At 41.8% G+C, this 6,243-nt stretch overlaps 1 long non-coding RNA gene across 1 annotated transcript; it reads right to left on the bottom strand.

Annotated features, from left to right (window-relative positions):
* Positions 1-385: 385 nt before the first annotated feature.
* LOC307025041 lies at positions 386-1,111 on the bottom strand. Its single transcript, XR_013804046.1, has 3 exons — positions 924-1,111; positions 710-794; positions 386-521 (listed from the first exon to the last, which is right to left on the bottom strand). It is a non-coding gene; the product is annotated as an uncharacterized lncRNA (long non-coding RNA).
* Positions 1,112-6,243: the final 5,132 nt, after the last annotated feature.

The raw sequence follows: 6,243 nt of genomic DNA, 5'->3' as shown, positions 1-6,243 counted from the left end.
AACAGACAAGAGTCAATGGGCAACATGACTGATTTAGGGACTGCAGATACAGGGCCAAGGCAAGTGAGACATCACTGCTTTCCATCCAGCATGTTTGGCCAGCAAAAGAGATCATTTCAACCGCAAACAGCAAGTGATGAGGGAAGCAGCAAGGGATGAGGGATTATTATTTCCTCCTTCCATCCCTTTTTTCTGTTTAATCTGATTACTAACAACTTCTAATAATTTGACATAGTTTATGATTTAATTGGAAAATAAAGTGTTTTTAAATAATAAACTCGTTTCTGATTCTGATTCTTTGATATTTTTTTTACAGGTGTTGAGAGATGTATCCATATCTCTTAATGTTGCTCTCAAAGTGCACAAGATTGATGCTTTTAACTTCCATATTTAAAAAAAATCTTCCTAGGGGACCCCAGAGGAGGTGAGTTCCTCCCCAAAATGGCACTTTATCTCTGCTTATGTAACTCCGGTGTAGTGTCCCCTCGGCAACAGATCACTCAGAGCTGGTGATTACTTTCCTGCATTTCAATGGACAGCATATGGACACGTGAGCTGCATTGCTTAAGAGATCCTCACATGCAATCTCTTTTACAAAATAAGTGTCCAGTCAACAACAAAACATCAGTGATCGTATAGTGGTAGTATATTTTTCATAAACAATGTGAAGCATTCAACTTATACAAACTGGTGTACACAACTCACATACCTGCGTTGATCTCCTGGAGTGTGTCTACTCTTTCTTCTCCACATCTCTTGTCCACCATCAGAGGTTACAAACATTTCAGAAACAGCTAGAGGTAGGAGACAAACAACTTGTTTGCTGGGCATGTCAAAAACCTCCCTGCTTTGATCAAGACTTTAGGGGGCCTTTCAGCCCCTCTAGCAAAGGGACTGGAAAGCAAGCTTTGAAAATTCAGTACCATCTACATGCTTGTCATGTTCCAGACACTGCTCTCAACCACTCAGGGCCTGCACAAATACCTGCAGAAAGAAACAATTGACTTGGTGCAGGCAGTAGGTTACAAAACAGCAGTTGAGAACACACTGAAAAGTTACCGAAGTGACTAGAAAGCACATGAGGTCTATGACAAGACCAAGGCCCTTTGCAATGATCTTGATATTCCCGAAACTCACGCAGAGGAAGAAACGTAGAAACATGGAAGACAATGTGAAACATTAAACATAAACTGGTGAACAAAACTCACATACCTGCATTTCAATGGACAGCATAAAAGGACACGTGAGCTGGGTTCTGTTACTCAGATTAGCTATTGATGATCACGTTGATAAAACAAATAGCCAATCACAAAAAAAACATGTTGCTGTGACTGTAAGAATTAAACAATTAATATTAAACTAAACAAACACAAAAGTACGTTATTGTCCTTATAAAATAAAAACATACATTTTGTCCACGGAGATAATACAGGCACCTTACCCTCAAGAGATCCTCACGTGCTATGAGAATCTCCCACAATCCATTGCCGTAACAAAGCTAATGCAGGCACACGTTTGTGACACCAGATGGTGCAATTGTGTATGTGCGTGTGGGGAGTCTTGCAGTAGAAAATTCAACTGTAGCGCCGCCACTGTGGGCTAAACCCCGAAAGTTTCCAGGTACAGGCGACGCCCCTGCCGTCGATCATCGCATCTTAAAGCAGAGGCTAGTCAGTATTGGCATATCCAGCCATGCAGTGGGGTGGTTTGTGAACTACCTCTCTGAAAGGTCCCAATGTGTTCAGTTTGATGGGCTCACATCTGAGTGGTTAAACATTACAAATTGTATACCACAAGGTTCTGTTTTAGGTCCGCTATTATTCTCCATCTACATCAACAGTTTAGGTGAAAATGTGGATGGAGCAACTTTACATTTTTATGCGGACGATACCGTGATGTACTGTGCAGATCCCTCCATTAAGCCCCTGTCAAACTGTCCCGAAATTGACACCCGATGGCCACATGATTAAGGAAATGTTCAAATTCGGCTCTGATCGTAACAACATCGGGCCATTCGTGAGGGCATCTTAAGCCATCGTATGACCGACGGTGGAGTTTCTCAGGCTCCGGCAGCAACTTCGGGAGCGGTGGCAACATCTTTGGCATCACAAAGCATTGCCGAAGGACCTTGTGAAGGTTCATTTTCGTGTTGACTTCGTGTTTCCATTTTGCCCTTCGTAAGGCATTCCTGAGGGCATCTTAAGCCATCGTATGACTGCCGGTGGAATTTATCAGGCTCCGGCAGCAACTTCGGGAGCGGTGGCAAAATCTTTGGCATGCCAAAGATGGCTTAAGATGCCCTCACGAATGGCCCGATGTTGCTACGATCAGAGCCGAATTTGAACATTTCCTTTATCGTGTGTCCATCTGGTTGTTTTATTGCACAACAAAATCATGTAAACATATTATGTAAATAACCAAATTTGTGTTCTGTGAAACTAAAAAGGATATAATATATTATTTTGAAGGCGAGGAAGTTGTTGTTGCTATGGCAACAACATGACGGAGAAAACTTAATATCTTCTACATATAAAGACGGAGAAAGTAAAGAACAAAGTCGGAAAATATCAGTACAGTATCATAATACTTTAACATAATTGTTTGTGTTACTTTCGTTGCAGTTGTATGTCTTAAATGTAATGTAAATGTTGCCTTCGTGTGTGGTTCGGGGCCATCTTCGTGCAAAATTCAAAATTCCATATTCGTGTGTCCACCGGGTGTCAATTTCGGGACAGTGTGACAGGGGCTTTAAGGAGGCTGTTGTTAAATTACAGGCTGTTTTTAACATTATTCAGACTCAGCTCTCTGCACTAAAGCTTCTTTTAAATGTTGATAAAACCAAGGTAATGCTATTTTCAAAAGCCAAAAAGACACCCGAGACCACTTTCAAAATTGTTACTGCGCAAGGAAAAATACTTGAAGTGTTTGCCTGTTATAAATACCTTGGTATCTGGCTTGATGATTGTCTCACTTTTAAACTTCAGGTCAATAATCTGCTTAGAAGGTTACCTTGGTTGGTTATTGGCTAATGGTTAACAAGCCAAAAAATCGTTATGACATCATAAAGTGGCCAAAATCTGATCAGCTCATTTTCAGACAGGTTTTTATATACAGTAAATGCATCAGAACAAAAAGAGAGAGAATATTTGTTCCTGACACTTTCAGAATGTCTTTACACAGAGGGGACACATGTTGATGTAGAAGGGACATGAAGAAGAGGGGACACATGTGTATGTAGAAGAGACATGAAGAAGAGGGGACACATGTTGATGTAGAAGAGACATGAAAAAGTGGATTTTGCATAATAGGTGACCTTTAATATATAATAACATTTTCAAATAAAATTGCGCTTGCTGCGAATTTGGGTATTACACTAGTCCATATTTCATTTCAGATAAAATGTTGATGAAGTTGGGCAGCCCCACTGACTATTCTCTTTTGTTGAATATGAACAAAATGTGTGAGTCAACCAGGATGGTAAGAGAGAAGGGTTGTTGGAAACATTCTTTGTATTTATTTTTTCAAGTAACTTTTATCAATTACTCATTGCTTATAATGTTTTCATAATTATTAGTCACATCTTTACCAATGTCTTATTCAGGCCAGTTGCGTAAAAGCTGGTGTCCAACTCCTCAATAGCCTCCACACCGACACATCTTTATACTTAACGTCTTTAACATTTTCACAACATTACATTACATTGCATTTAGCTGACGCTTTTATCCAAAGCGACTTACAATAAGTGCATTCAACCAACAAGATACAAACTTGAAGAAAACAGAATCATATAAGTACATCAGGTTTCATAGAGCCAAAACATTTCAAGTGCTACTCAACTGGTTTTAGATAAGCCAGTCCTTTATTAGTATATAAGTGCTTTGTTAATAATTCTATCGCTCGAAGTGGAGTCTAAAGAGATGAGTTTTCAGTCTGCGCCGGAAGATGTGTAAGCTTACTGCTGTTCTGATTTCAATGGGGAGCTCATTCCACCGTTTTCGAGACAGGATAGCAAACCCACGTGTTTTTGCTGATGGGAACTTGGGTCCCCCTCGCAGTGCGGGAGTAGCGAGCCGTTTGGCTGATGCAGAGCGGAGTGCACATGCTGGGGTGTACAGTTTAACCGTGTCCTGGATGTAGGAAGGGCCAGATCCATTCACAGCATGGTGCAGGGTCTTGAAGTGGATTCTAGCAGTTACCGGAAGCCAGTGAAGGGAGCGGAGGAGCGGCGTGGTGTGGGAAAATTTAGGAAGGTTGAAGACCAGACGAGCCGCTGCATTCTGGATGAGCTGCAGAGGTCGGATGGCACATACAGGTAGACCAGCCAGGAGGGAGTTGCAGTAGTCTAGGCGTGAGATGAAGAGAGCCTGGACCAGAACTTGCGTCTCTTTCTGGGTCAGGAGGGGACGTATCCTCCTGATGTTGTAAAGAGTGTATCTGCAGCAGCGGGTTGTAGCAGCGATGTTTGCAGTGAAGGACAGTTTGTTGATGTTGATTGTTAGGTCAAGAGTGGGACAATCTTTTCCCGGAAGGAAAAGCAGTTCAGTCTTGTCAAGGTTGAGCTTGAGGTGGTGAGCAGACATCCACAGAGAGATGTCAGCTAGACAAGCAGAGATACAACAACTTGGATTGTAGTCATATTTAGTACTCAGCCTTCGATAACAGTTGGTTTTGAGTCTAATAAAATAACCCTGATGATGTTATTTAGGTTTTTGGTCTTGAGCTTTTATTTTATTTTGTGAGCATTAACCTGTGGTCCAAAGAAAATGTTAAAACATCCACTGACTCCTGGTCAAACCCTTTTTCTTAATTTCTTCCCTGTGTTTTGGTCTGTTTCACTAATGTAGTATCCCCCTTGGATTGTAGTCATATTTAGTACTCAGCCTTCGATAACAGTTGGTTTTGAGTCTAATAAAATAACCCTGATGATGTTATTTAGGTTTTTGGTCTTGAGCTTTTATTTTATTTTGTGAGCATTAACCTGTGGTCCAAAGAAAATGTTAAAACATCCACTGACTCCTGGTCAAACCCTTTTTCTTAATTTCTTCCCTGTGTTTTGGTCTGTTTCACTAATGTAGTATTCCCGCATTTCTCACATGGGAAGTCATGTCTAGGTACCCTTTCCATAGAGAAAAGCTGGATTACTGCATTGGATTCAAGGCTTCAATAGTTTGCAGTGATCTGAGAGTAGCATATGCCCTATAGTGGCAGTGGGGTGTGGTTAGGGTGCCGGCTGCTGGTGGGGAGATGGGAGTGTCCAATCCAAAGATCAGATAGCTGCACAGAATCAGGTAACTAGCCAAATGATTTAAGCATGGTGGTGACCTGGGTTTTGTAGGTAGGCTGAGTGCTGAGAGGGTCATGTGTTTAGCCACAAGCATTCAAATATGTTTTATTTTCCTCTTCAATCCTGTCCTGTGAGTACTCCTTCCCTTAGTATAAACTTGACTGTGAGTAACAGCTCTTAGATACTATCGATGGTAAAAAAGAAGATGCATTTAGCATATTCTCTCTGTCACACACACACACACACACACACACACACACACACACACACACACACACACACACACACACACACACACACACACACACACACACACACACACACACACCCCCACACACACACACACACCATGTTGACATAGTGTACACTCTCGTGCTGTGTGGCCAGTGGCCTTGCTCACTACGTTGGCTGTGAGGAATAGCTCTATTTACTACTGGTCATCTATCTCAGTCACATCCATTCACTGCACACACACTCACACACACACACACACACACACACACACACACACACACACACACACACACACACACACACACACACACACACACACACACACACACACACACACACACACACACACACACACACACACACACACACACACACACACACACACACACACACACACACACACACACACACACACACACACACACACACACCTGGCCGAAAGACAGGCCTGCTGCTCAGCCAGTAGTATTTAAAGTGGAGGAATGCAATCGGAGTGGGATGCCAGATCCTGTTTACAACACTATCCACTGCCCTCTTCCTCCTTTCCTCTTCCGTTTCTATTTACTGCACTTTTCTCCCAGCCTGAAGAAAATAAATGGCCTGAGATGTTAAGAGGAGCGATAAGCAAGACAATGGTAAAAGACTAATAAAAAAGACTATTGAAATAATTAGGCTACATTTGTCTTGCTTTTTACTGTAATTGAGAGTTGATGTTCATAATTGAA

The sequence above is a fragment of the Notothenia rossii genome, assembly GCF_949606895.1.
Source record: "Notothenia rossii genome assembly, chromosome: 11".
NCBI classification, from domain to species: Eukaryota; Metazoa; Chordata; class Actinopteri; order Perciformes; family Nototheniidae; genus Notothenia; species Notothenia rossii.
The sequence above is the reverse complement of the archived record's forward strand: the minus strand, read 5'-3'. Positions and strand labels throughout refer to the sequence as shown.